This window comes from Xenopus laevis, chromosome 2L, assembly GCF_017654675.1.
Source record: "Xenopus laevis strain J_2021 chromosome 2L, Xenopus_laevis_v10.1, whole genome shotgun sequence".
Taxonomy (NCBI): Eukaryota; Metazoa; Chordata; class Amphibia; order Anura; family Pipidae; genus Xenopus; species Xenopus laevis.
The window spans coordinates 53,613,070-53,631,609 of NC_054373.1; the positions used below are offsets into that span (position 1 = coordinate 53,613,070).

Below are 18,540 nucleotides of genomic sequence, written 5' to 3' on the forward strand. Positions count from 1 at the left end.
ATATTTAAATATACTATTTTATGCATATTTTTCATACTGGACAACATTGACAAATATTTGTAAATGCATAGAAGGCAATATCAGTTTTCTATTGTTACTGGCCCCTCAGTTTTAGGTCTGTCCTGGTTATGGATACAGGGATCGGATCTGTTATCCAGAAAACTCCAAATTAAAGCAAGGCCACCCCCATAAACTCCATTTTATCCAAATAATCCACATTTTATAAAATGATCTCCTTTTTCTCTGTAAGGAGAAACCAGCGTGTTTATTTCATTTTTACATGATTTTCTAGTAGACTTAAAGTATTAAGATCCAAATTACAGAAAGATCTGTTATCTGGAAAACCCCAGGTCCCAAGCGTTCTGAATAACAGGTCCCATACCTGTTTATTGAAATAAACATAAATACCCAATGGGTTTCGATCCCACTAAAAATGTGGAGATCTTCATCAGGGGAACACAAAAAAGAAGGCTGGTTATGTATACAGCACTCTACTCTACAGTACTACTACTATCTGCTATGGCTTCAAATTATGCAAGTAAAGGTGTAGCTTCCAGAATGCATTGTGGCCTAACATCAGCACAGGAGTGGAATTAAGAAAGGGGTCCTTTGCATTACTGTCTGCCCTGCACTGCATTTACTCAGCACAACCACCTGCCATTGCCACACAGCTGCTTGGTGACAAATGTGTTGCTATTGTAATGAATGAGCCCCCAGTTCTAGGGAGTGAATGAACTGCGTTATGCATATTATCTGTTAAATTAATATAAACATTTGTATTGTTGCTTTAAAAATATCTTTATTCATACAAGATAGCAATAACAGGTATTCAAATCCCTATTAATAATTTTCCTTTTTGACTGAACAGTGTAATTAACCTGTAGTCCGAACAACACGAAAATCACGTATGTGATCACCAGCTTCAGACAGCAAGCTCTTGTAAACACTTTCCTTTTTGGAATGTAGAGTAAGTAGAAGAATGCTTTGTGGTTCTGCCCCTGCGCAGTGTCATGATTAGGTGCCCAGTACAGGTATGGGATCTATCAAACCCGAGGGGTGGGGGTGTCAGCTCCTACAGGTACCAGTGGGGAGGGGACCTAGGTAGGTGGGGCCCACCGGGTTTTTTCCTAATGTCCCACAGGCCAAGTCCTACCCTGCATAGAACCCTAAAACATAGTGTGCAGCATTTATAGTCTACTTCTTTTTCAATCTTTCATTCTTCTTTATTTTTTTTGTTAAAGACTCAAGGTATGGCGATCCAAATGACATTAATACATTAATTATGGAGTATGATAGAAGAAGCCAGGCTTTGGCAGGCAGGGGGTTAAGCATTATGCCAATAACATGAAGAGAAGAAAGCTCTAGTAGACAGGTGGTAAAGCTGCTCTGTAACTGCATGTCTTTGACAAGTAGAGAGAAAGGCAGGCTCTGGCAGGCAGGGGTTAAGCTATATGCCAATAATTTGTCGAGATAGAGGTTTGCTGTGGCAGGCAGCGGGTAAGCTCTCTTTTGCCTACATGTAGTTAAAATAGGGGCAAATTCCCTAACCGGCGAAAATTTGCCAGACGTTAATTTGCTAGGACAACGCTAATTCACTAACGTTCAAAGTTGCGTCCAGGGCACCAAACGCTGGCAAATTTTCGCTAGTATTACTTGGGTAATCAAAGCGAAGATACGCTAGCGTTGCCTAATTTGCATACGGCGGGAAATGAAACAGTTCCATGGACGTATATGTTGCAGCACATACATTACACTACACAAGTCCAGGGAACCTTAATAAAATTAAATAAAGTTGTTATATTGCCCTACACATGAGCCCAGTGTATAGTTTATGAGTCATATGTTAGGAAATGTAGGGGGGAAGTCGGTTATCCAAAAAATAAAATGTACGCTCTTTTTCAGCCTATCACCCTGACAAAGGAAAAGACGCCAGCGTTTCTTGGCAGAGAATTTTTCAACAATTTTTTTAGGAACACCTATCAACTCTATTGCATTTTGCCTGGTCTGAGGTGGCGAAGGCAAGTCTGGCACAAGAGGTAACATCAGTGCCAGGCCGCGCTGCACAGGTGCCCCTAGGCAAGCCAGCTTAGTGCGAGTGTGCATGCGCAAGGTGGCGCTCGCGTGCGAATTCGCAAATTGGCACAAGCGTGCTTTTGAGCGCAGAAAGAAGTTAAAAACTACAGAGTTGGGCACAGAGGGGACCTGACTGGGGGTAGGCAACAGAGGAGGTACGTGCCTGGTGCCCCCCCCCAGCTTTGCGCCCTAGGCACATGCCTACTCTGCCTACCCCTTGACCCGGCCCTGGGTAACGTTTAGTAAAATCTGCATCTTAGTGAATTTGCAGAGTAACGTCCATTCGCCAGAGCGAAAATTTGTCTGGCGTTAGAATACGAAGTAACGCTAGCATCTCCTTGCTAGCGAAGTGATGCCTGTGCCATTAGGAAATATAATGGCCTTCCTATATATTTATCTTTTTTCCCTATTAATAACATTGGGATCAACCATCATTTTTACCGGCCAGGTGGAAACCCTAGTGGTAACGCTAGCGTTATCCACTGTGCCTTTAGTGAATGTGCAGAGGAGCTTTGGAGAAGCCGCACACCACACAAACCCGAAAATTCTTATCCTGGTGCCCAGCGATAGAGGAATCGGCCACCTCACAATACAGGTAAGAAGAATTTCACTGGCACACAGGAGTTGCAGTAGCAGGGCAAGCCCTTGCAATTTTATTATGAGCTGTGCAACGTTTCGGGGACAAAGGGGCATGTCCCCGAAACGTTGCACAGCTCATAATAAAATTGCAAGGGCTTGCCCTGCTACCGCAACTCCTGTGTGCCAGTGAAATTCTTATCTTTAGTGAATGTGCCCCACGGAGAGAGAAAGTCAGGTTTTGGCAAGCAGGGGGTTAAGCTGTATGCCAATAACATGTAGAGAAATTGGCATTGGGGTTACCTATCCTTTGACTGTATGTAGGTAACAGGGAGAGAGAAAAGCATGCTCTGGCAGGCAGAGAGTTAAGATGCCCTGAGATAGTATGCTAATTAGAATGAGAGAGCCAGGGAGATTGTGGCAGACAGGAGGTTAAGCGTGCTTGTGAGAGTATGCTAATGAGAGTAGAAGGCAGGCTGTGGCAGGCAGGGGGTTAAGCAGCCCTGTGACAGTATGCTAATGACGGCGAGATCGGGAGGCAGGCTCTGGCAAGCAGAGTGACTGCTGAAGCCGTGTGTGTGTGTGTGAGAGAGAGAGAGTGTGAGTGTGTGTGGAAGGGGGTGTTTCTCCGGCTGCATGTGAAAGCGAGAAACAGCTACTGGAAGCTCTCAGCTGCTTGGGAAGCGGAGACAGGAGAGGACGCGGCAAGAGAGGAGAGAGAGGCATCTACACAGGCTGCACTTCTACTGGCACAATGGCACCCCTAAGGCACCACTGAACGAGAGGAAGGCTTGGGGACTGGCTGAGACTGACAGAAAGGAGCAGCCCGATTCAGTGCCGCTACATACGTGAGACATTGGAACAGCCCGTGCAGAACGACTCACCCACGAAGATACTTTAGGAATACAGATAAGCCGGGGACCTTGTGGATCTCACAAGCACATGTGGATTAGACCAGTGGCAGTGTAAAGCTGGCGTTGGCACAGGCGGAATGAGGTGAGACATGCTGCTGCTGTTGCTGCTGCTGGTGACAGTGCCGCTGGGGTTGCTGTAAGATCGCAATGGCAGCAGCTACAGCATCGCAAACGCTGTTGCTCCTCTGCGATTTTTATAACCAGACCTGGCAAGTAGGAGGTTTATCCCCAAGTCTTAGGTGTGTGCCCACCACTATCACACCTTGTTTTTTTTCCCCTCCAGTCTCTGCAGGGGAAAAGCCCCCATGTGGTGCTTGCAGATTTTGGCTGAGATCATGAGGAACTTGCTTGTCCAGAGCTTCATCAGCAGATCTGCCAGTGAGGATCAGTAGTACTGGGGGGAGCTCTGGGACATGCCCATGGGCTGCCACTTCAATTAACCCCTTTAGCAGCCAGGCATCAAGCATTAGTTGCAAATGGTGATATTTCAGCACTTGCATAGTGGAGTATGGGGAACAATGCACTGCAGCTTCACATAAATAACATGGAGCAATAAGAGATGTCATCACCATTATAACCACAATGGTAATTAGCTTATAGTTGTCATTACATTTCAATTACAATTAAAACACACACACACACACTATAGTATATATATATATATATATATATATATATATATATATATATATATATATATATATATATATATAGACCCCTTAAATGTTTTCTATGAAACCCCTCGGCTTAATTAATTATGATGAATGGTATTCAATAATTAAAGCCATAACATGCAGATAAACTCATGAGAAATTGTATCACTACATTGCATTAGCCGGCTGGCAGTATGCCAGTCACTGAAAACGATCCCTCGGTAACTGAATAGTTAATGATATGCACACGCATATCTGAACAGGGTAAAATGGAAGCAGAGGTAGAAATTAAACACTACTGGAAGATAAATGGGTTAATCGAGAGGCTAAACCTCCCACATACACTGGTATCATTGTGGGCTCTTTGTGAATCTGGTTTTGCTATGTGAATATGTTTCTTCTTAATGCTGTGATGAGTGACAGGCATCTTTATAAATCAGACCTGGCTTTATCCTACGCCTGCGTTGACCTTTCTAATTTGGCTTTGTCTCCTAACTCTTGTCTATGTTAGACAGCAGCACAATACACCGCTCAGACCTGGATTTGTGACCAGCATCCCATGCATCACACAAGAGGTTAAAATAAAAGCACGCATGCAGCACTTTTGAAATTGCTTTCCATTGCCTGATTATATTTTCCCTTAAATATTAATATCTGGCATTCCATTTTTCAGTGCAAATGATGTGTGAGATACACATCTATTACGATGCTCTCTCCTTCCCATTTCTAGCAGAATACCAAAGCAATATCACATTGGTGTAAATTCTCATGCTGTAGTGCAATGGTGCTGAAGTTTGGGGGGGGGCAAGGAATTCTATAATTAGAATATTAAAGCGAATGATGAGCTGAGATTGTGCTGATTCCTAAGTGCCAGTGATTGGCATAGGAATGCAAATAAAAATGATAAGATGTCATTTGTAAATATGCACTGCAGTGTGTTCCGTTGATGTCTGGCTGTTGCCGGGAAGATACAGTGCCAGGCTATGGTGAAACACGGGTATCCAGTACCAGCTGCTCACACTAAAAAAATACATTTTTGACATTTTTTGTTACTGCGTCTATAAGAGTAGTGTGTTTAAGTATTGACCAATGGGGAGTATTTTGTTATTGTGTGTACAATGTGGTACATGCAATGTGAATATTATTGCCTAGATTAGAATTGTTTCTGTTAAATAGCACTTTAGCTTAAGTTGCGGTCTCATTTTGGTACTCAGTGACTCTGGGACGTAAAGTCATGTTTGTGGTTACAGAGACCTGACACAAAAATCAAACCATTTTGCTGTGCTTCACACCTCTGTGTGCCAATAGAAAGTGTATCAACCCACTGGTTGTAAATACAGAGCAGCTGCACTCTTTTAAACTGGGGCTGAAGGGGGGTTCAGACAGACAGTCTTCCAGCTGCCATTTAAATGAAGTTCCATCACACTGAGAGTTATAGTCAAAAAACAGCTAGTTGGCCACAAGTTTGTCATCCTTGGACTGGGCAGGGATGTCTGACTCTTGATATACAATTCTTGTGTAATATAATTCCAGGCATTCTCAGACAGCCACTGGCTGTGTTAAGATCCTGTTAGTTGCAGATAAAAACAGCTGGATGGAAACAACCTTGACATATCGAGATTGGCATCCAGGGGCAAGAGGCAATTCAATGTGATACCTTGGCTTTGATATCATGACGCTATCATTAATGAACATTTCATATAGAAAGAGAAGATGTGGGGGAGCTAGTAAACCCTCCAACAGGTAGGAAGAATCATTTAGAAGAATTTTTATATTTCACATACTGGACCACATTTTCTTACGTTTTGGTTGTAATATAGGTTTGTATAATATAAATATTGTATAACTTTCTGTCCATCCTAGTCCATTACTCCATGGCTAGATAATGGATGGGTAAGAGGAGTAAAAGTGGAGTTGGAGTTATTCTGGTACACTGGCATTACTCCTTATTTATGAAATCAAAGTATTCATTATTATAGAAGTTGTCCCTGTGCTACATAATGATCACTTTAGACCACACTTTTTATACACTTTGCCGTCTACATGTCTGGTGAAACCATATTTATCTAAATTAAAATGGGTTGTATGCAATGATTTTTTAATGCATTACAGCTCTGCTAAGAGTTTTGGGTTGGAACAGAAACCCGTTATTCTGTGTCCAGTAATAAAGGCATTTGAGAGTTGCAAAGTGCTGAACTGGTGCAGAGGATATTTTTTTCCTTTAGACCCAAGTTTTGTTGTTGTGCAGCTTGTGTTCCATCAGACTGAGGAAAGTAATTGTAGCAATTTTGATTCCACTTAGGGTTGCAATTAGGGAATTTGGGGGTTCCTGGCTACATTACTGTACTGTATGGTTAGAGTGAGTAGTAATGGTCAAATCTGTACCATTTTGCTGAATGGGCTTTGTTTTGCAAAATTGCAAAAAAAACCTGGGGGGAAATTTTGCTCATCACTACTTGTGACTACAGTTATGGGACCTGTTCTCCAGAATCCTTGGGACCTGGGTTTTTTCTGGATAACGGATCTTTCTGTAATTTGGATTTTCATACCTTAAGTCTACTAGAAAATTCATGTAAACATTAAATAACCCCAATAGGCTGGCTCTGCTTCCAATAAGGAATTATTATATCTTAGTTGGGATCAGGTACAAGGTACTGTTTTATTATTACTACAGAGAAAAAGGAAATAATTTTTAAAGATTTGGATTATTTGATAATGGAGAGACAGCCGTTCAGTAATTTGGAACTTTCTGCATAGCGGGTTTCCAGATAATGGATCCCATACCTGTACTAACATACAGCTGGAATAAGCAGTGGTTTTGGATAGGTCAGATGTCATGGAAAACAAGGAGCATGGTGAACCTGGACACCTGAAACTCAGTTATTATAATTTTATAACCCCCCCCCATTCAGAAATTGTTGTCCCATGAAGTGTCAGCATACACTGATTTGGAATGGTGAACTGAAACCATTTAAATTTCAGTTTGTACAGTGAATGTATAAAAAGCAACAGTTAAATCCCTGTGTTTCTTAATATGAATATCTGTTCATGCAGATAACCCTTCCCCTGCCTAGCAAATCAAATATAAGATTAGAAAGCAAACAGGGCCTCGCAAATGCATGAAGTTGCAAATATAAGAAGTTCTGTTTATGCTTGGGTGTTACCCTGTAGGCAAGATTGGCGAGGATGTTGGATAGCATGTACTCTCACAAAGCAAACACTGTTTTGTACTATTATGCAAACGGAGGCAGGTACGAATGAAGCTTATCAGAGGATGGCATAATAACTGGTGTGATTTGCCAGAGGAGATATGGGCTCTTGCTGGTGTAATTGCCAAAGATACCAACTAAACCTATGTGCGAGTGGTAATAATCCACTCCAGGTATTTTTGAGACATTATTTTATGTTGCCATTTAGAGTAAATTGACATTAGGTTTAAAAAAATATCCAGGATTGGATCATTACCACCTTCATGACTTGGGCTGACATTTCTTAACTGGTACATTTACCAGCAAGTGACAATAAGTTGGCTCAAAAGGCGGTGCACAAGCTGGCAATTTGTGTTTCTTGTTCAAGATGGCTAAATTGGTATATTTTTCCACCGTGAGAATGCTTGGTTATTGTAATTAAAGAACGGGATATACGGGGTACCCATTATGAGTTCAATTAAGACAGAACTGCACTCAAACCACTGCCAAAATGATGTTTTCAGCACCTTTAGAAAACACAGGGCAGCAGACATTCCTCTGCGCCTTTTTGCATGCAGTATGGAACTGGACAAATAACTCACATTCATGGCTGGACAGCTGGTTCCGCCCACAGCGCAGCTTTATCTGTGTGTATTAATTAAGCCTTGCAAAAACAATTGAGGCAGCAAACATGTAATTTGACATTCACTCACCATGGGTGCATTGCTAAATACAGTCATTATTGTCACTAGCTAAACTACTGGGTCAGATGTGTCCCTCAGTATTTAGAAAATGTCCAGCCTGCTTAGCTGGGCATCCTTAGAATAAAACTGCAGTTAACAGGAACATTGAAGGGAAACCATACCGCATATACATATGATTCATACTTTGTAACATTTTTTGAACAGATAGTTAATATTGAAATCTTAGCTTTTTGTGTGCAGTGCATTTCCATTGCCATTCTCAGACAAAGCATTTTTATAAGCTTTGGTAATGCAGCCTACCCATTTATAGCCACTAGGTGTGCTGCTTTATTGAAGTGTAAAAAAGTGTCTACTAGCAAAATACCGGAACCCACTTGTTTGCATGAATACAAATATCTAAAGAAGGGCTTTCTTATCAAGGTATTTGCTTTGTCTGTATACTGTCAACAGATTTGCATCATTTTGCATTTATAGTAGTGCTCATTAACTCATGTTGGTAAACATTGTGCTATTCTAGATCTACCAGATGTATTGTTCCAAAGGTACAAACTGCAGAGAAATAAACCTTAGGGCAGGCCGATACATCTATTTCATAGAGCTGGTGTATAGTGCGCATCTTAGACTGGTTACTGCTCTCGAGATTTGCCTTACTGCTTTCTGTTCTTCTCTGATTATATACTGTTTATATGTAGTGTATGTTGTGCAATCTGGAAATATGTAGCCTGGGAATAGGGTTTGCTGGAGGGCCTGATTAATGGAGTAGTATTGCCCAGTTTATTTGCTATGCATCCTTTAAACGGGCATCAAATAATACTGGCTTTTCCTCCATATCATTCCACTGGTACAGGGACTGAAGTCTGGGCATATGTTGCATATGAACTGGACAGTTTCACAGAAAATATGGATTTGTACTTACTGAGTTGAATAGTTCCTGTCATGGGTTCAGAGTTAAAATAATAAAGTCAAATAATCCAATATAAGGGACATAGCAAGGTTCTAAGGGGAAAATGTCATAAGATTCGCAAAGAGCAAAACTTTGTGAAAATAAATTCACCTGTCGTAATGTCATATTCTTCATTAGGCTTTTATTGAATTGCATTAGTTTTTTTTATTAATTGCACATTGCCAACCTTTAACACGTGCTCTGGAGTTTCGTTAAATATTTTGTGGCAAAACGTTTCACGTTTGCAAATTTTTATTACATCCGATAGGACATTTGCTAAAGCAATTTGTTTGCAAACTTTGCGAGAAAGTCGGTAAGGTCTTTAATCCATGAAAAATGGAGCAAACATGGCCGCTAAGCACCTTTGCAACCATTTTTGCTCTAGCGAAACATATTACATCCCTCTTAAGTCTATGGGTCAGATGGAACGACTACGCATACAACTGAATAATGTGACTCTATGCAGTTTCACCTCGCCTACCCTATTGAAAGGATGTCTATTTGCTCAGTGTGTACCTTTGGTGTCTTCTGACCCTCAGATAAATTAGTAATCTTAATTTCTCTCTCCATTTGCAATATTAAAATTCACAATATCACGCTACCCACAGGGAGAACAATGAAAAAATATAGCCTTTGGAATCCATGTGAATTTTACTGCATAAATTGGAGCAGAGATATCTATCTTTTAATCGTTCTGATATTTTGTCTACTCCCTTTATACTAATTTTCTTACATTGCTTTGTACCTACTGTGTTTATGTTTAACAGGGACAAAAACTCCCTGGAAATTGGAATTATTAACAACTTTGTATTAGACATTAAAAGTGTTGTGTGTTAAAGTTATTTGTGAATGTAATTGTTATTGAAAGCAGTATCTCTCTGTCCCTTTCTGTTCTATGCCCTGGTGGATCTGACATGAAAAATGTAGCCAGAGCCTGCCGCTTAACAGACCTGTGAAGAAGCATGCAAGGCTGCTACATTGTTTCTAGAGACAGAACAAGCAGTGCACAAAGGAATAAACAAACACTGCTTTCAGTTACAATTACACTTACAAATAACTTTAAATGCACTGATAATTTTTAACAAACATATTTTGCAACATTGCTTCGAATGACCTTTTCTTTCATTTAGCAAAATTCCAGTTCTCAAACTGCTCCTTTTGCTATTTATAGACTGTAACATAATGGTTTTTGAAGGTCTGTAGGAAAAGGTTTTTGTTATTTTGTTTCTAGTCTGGCAGGAAACGGGTTAATGCAGTCATTGAAACAAACACAGGGTGACCTATAACACTAGTTCTTTAAGTTGTTTGGTTAATGAACAGATTCCAAAAGGGGCTTTTCCATGTCCATGCACACTGATGCACACTGTAAACATGCCAGACTTTAGTGGTGAAACACAACGCCTGGCTACATTGTTTCTGGGGGGAAAAATAATAAGCATTTCCTTTTCCTAAAGAAAAACGTTTTTGCTTCTGAAACATTTAAAGGAAAGTTACACACAGTTTCACCTTATTCGTTACAGAGGCTCAGACACTAAAACCCAAATGCTGTTATATTTATTCTGAAAGAGTCATTTAAATTTCCCTCTGTTATTTAAACACTTGTTGGTCCCATGTTTTGCAACCATCTGAGAGAAGAAAACAAACACAGGATCTGTTTGAGAATTAGATCTATTAGGATTAAGGCAACGTGGGTGGTTTGTAGCGTTTCATCACCTAAATGCTCTGTGGGATGGGGACTAAACATTTGAAATCCTTCAGGGCCAATTAAAATTGGTGCCAAGTAGTGGGTATTGTCCTAGTGATAGCTGGGTATCGCTGGAAAATTCTGCACCAACCATTTTCTATTGGATTGGGTGCTTGATGGTGATTCCAATGGACTTTTAATGTCTCTCTACAACAGATCAAAATAATGGTGGTGCAGCAATACGCTACAAGTTGCCCAGTCGACTGCATTCCATTGGTCAATTGTACATATACACAAATACTCAAAAAATTGCACAAGTTGCAACCAATTAGCTTTTAGTTTTGATCAGTCTGCTTCAAGTTAGAAAATAAGATGTAAACATGTGCACTAAACCTTGCTTTTCCCGGTTTGGCCGAATACCCCAAGTCCATGGGTATGGATTTCTCCAAATACGGAACTGAATCTAGGATTCAGTGCATCCCTAGTTGGTTTCTTAAGAAATTAGCCCACGGTTTACACTAAAGATCATATTTACACACACAATAGTGGCTCCAGTGATCACACAGTTCACTCAGAAATTGCCTGAATTGTAGAAAACTTGGTTGCCATGTAGTCAGCAAAAATATATTGTATATAAAATATTTCATATTGGTTCATTTCATTTAAAGGTTGCTGCCCCTTTAATTGCAAATCAACTTTATAATATAGCCTGCAGCAATTATATATTGCTTCTGAAACCCATTGGCTTATTACTGTACTGTATTATTTATACCGATGCATAAACAGTACTTTTCCATGAGTTGCCATTATATACAGAGCTTGCAATCGAATGGCTAATGCTGTATACGGGAAGACACTTCAGGATATCTGGGCTGGGTATTTCTTCTCTTGTACATAGGTTTGTGAATACATCTTCAAGCACGCTATTAATATTTCATCTTCCTGCAACTCTGAAAGATTATCATAGAGTGGGCACGGCCCATAATCCACAAATTGAAATGCCCACAGGGAAAGTTAAATGGAAGTGAAGGCAGATCAGTTTAACCCTTACTTTTGGGAATGAGGATTTTAATTACTCCTATTTTGCATGCAGCTTACCCTAAAGATTTGGCTTGTACATTCTGTACTAAATCGATGGGAATTAAACCAGAATGGGGGAAGTAAACATAGTTTGAGAGGCAGTCCTGACCGAGTGCAGTGTTCATGGCAGTTCCCTGTGTGTGTGTGTTCTATGTTTGCATTATTGTTTTGTAAGGATCTTGGTGTTCTAATTTTCAGAAATAATCAACTTCGAATAGTTGATTGGGCTTTTGTTTATCCAGAATATTCTGTGAAATGCCGTAGACCAGTATTCTGATGTAAGGGCTAATCATATGATGGATCGATCCATCGACCACCACATACATCACAGTATAAAAATATTTTAAATGTGCCTTTATCACCATAAGGGGTAATTTACAAGTTTCCCCTCTACAAGTCCAGGAGCACTTTATAGTGTAAAAGTATACAGTGCTCATTGACACTTGACTAGCAACATTGACAGTATTTTGCTCTGCACCTAGCGGTGAAAATCTGGCACTAGGGAGCATATTTTTCAAGGGTTGCATTTCGAATTGAAAAAACTTCGAAATTCGAATTCAAAAAGACCAACCAAAATTAAGTCGAAGTTTTTTTTGGTCGAATAGGTCCGTTTTTGATAGAATAGGTCCATATTCGGGCAATTTTGAATCATACGAATTGAAGGAATAGCGCATTCGATCGAATTCAATTCCAAGTTTTCCCCAGAAAAAACTTAGATTTTCACCAATTGACTCCAAATAGGTTCTAGGAGGTCCCCCATAGGCTAAAACAGCAATTTGGCAGGTTTTAGATGGCGAATGGCCAAAGTGCACAAAAAATTGCTAGAAATTCACATTTTTTTCGAAAATTCACCTCGACCTTTGATAAATCTGCCCCTAAGTGTTGAGCCTGCGAAAAGGCTGTTGGTAAATAAAGTGTTAGACTGGGGAGCCCAGGGCCCACCAGGGATGCTGTCTCAGGGCCCCCTGCCCCAACTACAAAGCCCATTCTGAACCCCAAGCCCATTTAAATACTAAATAGCTTTGCAATCTGCTTTGCCAATGAGTGCCCTCTGGACTTTGCAATACATACTATAAGGATCACAGGATATATATATAAAGAGAGAGAGAGAGAGAGAGAGAGAGAGAGAGAGAGAGAGAGAGAGAGAGCAATGGATGCTGGCACTACTCGTATAGTAGGTATTTCGTGCCTGGGAGCAATAGCCAGACAATACGATACAATGTAATTCTCATGTTTATTAAAACAAATAAGCTAACGTTTCGGCTAGCACTCATGGGGGTATATTTATCAAAGAGTGAAGTTAGAGATCTCCACAGTCCGCAGAGTGAAATACTGCTTCTCTCCATTCATTTCTATGGGATTTTTAAAGGCGTATTTATCAAATGGTGAACTTTCAAATAAAACTCATTTTCTGGTGGCTAGAACACAAAGACAGTACTGAGGAGAGAAATATACCTATTTATTAGGAAAAAGAGTATTCTCTGTTGACAGTCCTTAGCTGATAATTTGCCACCTTCAGGCAGGGAAATTCCATAATTTGCTTTGGTGGATATTTTGTTTTTCAGAGGGGACTAGAAGACTTACGTGGGTCAGATTTCTACAGGTTATATACCATAACTCTGACTAACTTCATATATAACTTCATACATATTCATATTGACATTATTGCCTCCAGTGTGATCCATTTAATTGGATTTTAGTCTGCGGTCTTATTGATCAGATCACACTCATATTTTAAATCACCTACTAGTTGCATCCAGTTTTTCCCCTTTTTGGGGATTATTTCAATGAATCATTACTCCCCTAAACATGCAGTTTGTCTTAGATCAATTCTAAAACAACTGCTAAAGGTGGTCACATACTGGCAGAAAATGGATCCCTCCTAGAACATTTCTTCATTTTATAAACATATAAAACGTAATGTAGAGGTATTAAAATGCAATGCTTAATGTATGGCAGATTTCTATAAAGCAGAGGTTTTTCAATCTCCTACACTGCAGCAAGGTCAGTACCATTGGGGACTAAATAACCTCTAGCTGCTCTGTACTTGGGAAGTGGTCCCCCTGCCCTCAGCAGCAAACAACAGTGATAAAGCCAGTTCTTGGTAGAGCAGTCATTGATCACATGAGGAATAGCAGCAGCAGCAGCCACAGATTACACTGGTCAGACTGTGAAGAAAATATGACACTCAGTGGATTCAATTTAAGGATTTTTAAGCGGCAATACATGCAGAATGTTATTTATGCTTAGCACCTTTTTTAAGTCTCCTGCTTCTTCTGCCTTGTATCAGATAAATGTATTTCCAAATAACATCATTTAGCTGCCCTTTATCAATCCAGTCTGTTCTCACAATGAAACTGGGTATCCTACTACTTGCATTTTTATTGTGCCCACTCACCTGCATTATAATGCACCTACTCACTTTCATTGTACTATTCACTTGTATTATACTGTACCTATTCACTTCAAGTATGTTGCACTTGCTTTATGGGATTCTTCCCCTGTGTTTTCATGTAGGGATATACAAATAACATGCAAATATTGCCAACAATACAACAGAAAAAGAGCTTAAAATTCAAAAGAGAAGATCCCAGCAGGCTATAAAACTACTGACATTGGGTTCTGGGTGTAAAAGTTCAGCAAAAGCTTTGAAGGCAGAACGAATCAGCTATTCTTGTTCCAGAAAAATATACACAATTCATAAAACTTGTAAACCTTTTAGCAGCAATGCTCGGAAAACATGCCCTGTGATTTTTTCCAGTATTGGGCTATTAATACCAGCGTTGTCATATGCAGAAACAACGGCTTGCCAGAAGGAGTGTTGCAGCTTCTTCTTTTAACTAAATGAATACAATGCATCTAAAACTATGCAGCCTATGGCCCTACATGTACTGTTAAGACTACCCTCTTCTGGGAGCTGTAGTTCGGCAGCACCAAGGAACAGTGTTTGATATATTGTCATGAGAAAACATGTTCAAAATTCATCAGTTAATAGTGCTGCTCAATCAGAATTCTGCACAGAAATCTGATTTGGGGCTAGACATATTGTCAATTTCCCAGCTGCCCCCAGTCATATGACTTGTGCTCTGATAAACTTCAGTCACTCTTTACTGCTGTACTGCAAGTTGGAGTGATATCACCTCCTTCCCTTTCCCCTCAAGCAGCCTAACAACAGAACAATGGGAAGGTAATCAGGTAACAGCTCCATAACACAACATAACAACTGCCTAGTAGCTATAAGAACAACACTCAATCATAAAATCCAGGTCCCACTGCGACACATTCAGTTACATTGAGTAGGAGAAACAACAGCCTGCCAGAAAGCAGTTCCATCCTAAAGTGCTGGCTGGCTCTTTCTGAAAGCACCAGGCAAAATGACCAAAGATGGCTGCCTACACACCAATATTACAACTAAAAAAATACACTTGGTTCAGGAATTCAATTTTATATGATAGAAAGAATTATTTACAGTGTAATTTAGAAATAAAAACGACTTCATAAAAATCATGACAGAATCCCTTCCAACTGTCTTTTTCTCTGAGGTTGACGTTGGTTGGCCACTACCTTCCTTATCACTTGCTTTCCTATTGTGTTACAATCCCCTAGAAAGATTGGGCTATCTTGCATAGTAATTTTTTTCAAAAGAAGGGGCAACTCCTTAGATATTCTCATTTTCTGGGCAGGGGGATCCAATAAAACAGAAGCACTGGTATCCCCTTTAGTAAGCAAAATTGTGGAAGACACTTTAAAGGGGTTGTTCACCTTTGAGTTATTTAGATTTTTTATTCAGAAGCTCTCCAGTTTGCAATTTTGTGGTCCAATTTACCCTAGCAACCACACAGTGATGTGAATAAAAGACTGGAATAGGAGAGGGCCTGAATAGAAAGATGAGTAATAAAAAGTAGCAATAACAATAAATTGGTAGCTTTACAGAGCGTTTTTTTTTTTTTAAATGGAGGTCAGCGACCCTTATTTGAAAGCCGGAAGCAGTAAGAAGAAGGCGACACATAATACAAAAATTATAAAAAAAAAAGAAAAAATGAAGGCCAGTTGAAAAGTTGCTTAGCATTAGCCACTCTATAACATACTAAAAGTTAACCTGAAGGTGAACCATCCCTTAAAGAGTATAGTGATATCATGTCGGGCTGTATGGTTGGAGATCAGTTGTAATGATAAAAATAATTTGCTTTATGCTCATAATATAATAATTTGACCTGATTTTTTTAAATTATGTTGTGAACATTCTACACTACTGTTTGTTATATCCCTTTGGTTTATAAAGCAAGTGGCATGTTTTTATTGGGATGTTATTTTGTAATCTGGACCCATGTAAATATACCTTTGCAGGGTTTTTTTTGCAAGCTTTCAAGAGAAATTGATTTATTCCCCTGTCTTAGCACACCTCTAACCCTATAACAATAATTACAAAGAAAACAGTTAGATTAGCAGCACAGCAGATATCTTTGTATTCTATGAAAAACAGTTGTTCTTCAACTTGAAAGACTGCTTTATATGTTTTGCTGAGAGAAAAAGGGAACAAAATATTAACTAGTCACCCCAGCACCCCCTCCAACAGGTGCACTCTCTAGAAACCCTTTGTCTGGTGCAGATGTGAAAGGGAAAAACAGTGAGGCAGCAGACTGCTATCACACCTGCTACTACACGTCAGCTCTGCTGTCCACACGCATGTGGGATACTATTGATATGAACTCGCTCTAGCTCATACGAATTTCAGGAGGACGTAAGGTCTTTGCAGCTTGGGGGTCCCTTCTGGCAGAGATAAGAATAATTTTCTTTGAAACAAGTGGCCGGCTTCACTCAGCAGATCGGACCTCATTCTGGAAATGTTTATGAAATTTTCATGGTGCAATGGAATTAAGTGAGACAGTATTAAGTCTAAAGAAACCTGGACTGCAAAATGTAGAGAAAGGCAAAAACTATTTATAACCATGCCTTTGGATCAACTTTATTTTCAGGCAAATGTTCTATAAAACATAGACATTATGTTATTGAGCACCTTATTAGAAGACAGCTGTTAGTAAAGCAATAATAGGATAGTTCCTTATAAAGAATTTAGCATTTTCAGTAGCATACGGTAGAGCTGAGAAGCCATAGAAATTATATTTTGCTTTTAAATATTCACTAGGGTGTGCCTTGAAGAGCAGTACTATTTTAGGGTCCCATCCCAAGATTCTTAATTCCCTTTAACCAAATGGCTTATATGATGTGCTATAGAAATAACTAGGGATGCACCGAATCCACTATTTTGGATTCAGCCGAACCCCCAAATCCTTCGTGAAAGATTCGGCCGAATACCGAACCGAATCCGTATGCAAAATTAGGGGTGGGAAGGGGATACGATTTTTTACTTCCTTGTTTTTTAACAAAAAGTCACGTGATTTCCCTCCCCACCCCTAATTTACATATGCAAATTAGGGTTCGGATACGGTTTGGCCGGGCAGAAGGATTTAGCCGAATCCTGCTAAAAAAGGCCAAATCCAGAACCGAATCCTGTATTCGGTGCATCCCTAGAAATAACAACAATGACAGGGGATCTTACACACAGCAGTGCCAAATACAAGGAATTTAGGGAAGATGGCATCAGATGCAATAACCATCTTTTCTAATTAAGGAGCAGCTAAAATGCATCTGAACCTCTTCAGACTACCACAAAATAACCAACCTTTACATAAATTATATAATAAAGTATTGATTTTCTCTATAATGTATGGGATCTCACAAGTTTCCTGTGTTGAAAATGTAATGGGGATAACCCCCATATGTGTACACGTGGCTCTGTATGCAATGTTTGACTTGAGAAATTAATCTGTGCTGCAAGGAATAGCAAACCAAATCTTGCTTAAATAATTCTCAGCAAAACAATTGGTAATCCCCAGAGGGGAACAGAGCACTTTCGGAGTATGTATTTATTAAGTCTGTCCTGCGTGTGAATATAGTTACTTGATTTCTTTATTTTTCCACTTAAATCATTGTCTACAGGAAATCGCAATGGGAGATCGGTATATGTATATGTGTGTTTTGTGTTACCCATTAACATAAATATTAAGTATATGGTTTTATAGGGTTAAAAGGAAGATCTGTTCTTATTTTAAAATAGCTCTGGGATCTAATGATAGGTTTGTTAAAACAGTAATGTTGCTGAAATTTTAAATGAGGTTATTAATGAAAAGTGTGTGATTTGGCTTATGCTATTTTTAAAGAACAGAACAAACCAGTATTTTCTTTTCCTTTCCCAAGAACCATTATTATTATTATTATTATTATTATTATGAACATAATACTTTCTTGGCATTATCTATCTAAAATCATATTATCTTGGTAATTGCATACAGGGTTACTTAATGTTAGCCATTTGACTTCATTTAGATTGTAAGCTCTTCCTGTGGATATGTATTGCTACAGCTGCTAAAGTGCCGCTACTTGGTTTAATACATGATATTAATAAGAAACGCAAACATTATCATTCAGTACAAGTGCACTTTCCTGGGTAAACCTATGTTTGTATTAGCTTTCTGCAATGTATTGCTTAACGTAGTTGAGTATTAGATTCTTTAAATGCTCAGTTAAAGGTTAAAATATGCTCTGTTTGTTGGAAGTGTTTCTCTTTCATTTATTTTTTTGTAAAGAAGAAAAGTATTAGCAAATGGATTTTTTATTGCATAAAACATTCAATACCAACATTATTTGCATCTGTTTATATGAGA

At 39.3% G+C, this 18,540-nt stretch overlaps 1 protein-coding gene across 1 annotated transcript in view; it reads left to right on the forward strand.

The window, feature by feature from the left end:
- The first annotated feature begins 3,123 nt into the window (after positions 1–3,123).
- The window catches only part of plxna2.L (plexin A2 L homeolog), a 195,910-nt gene continuing 180,493 nt past the window's right edge, over positions 3,124–18,540 (forward strand). The window contains exon 1 of the mRNA XM_018246337.2: positions 3,124–3,645. The gene's annotated coding sequence lies outside the window, so the exon portion shown is untranslated. The remainder of the gene's footprint in view (positions 3,646–18,540) is intronic.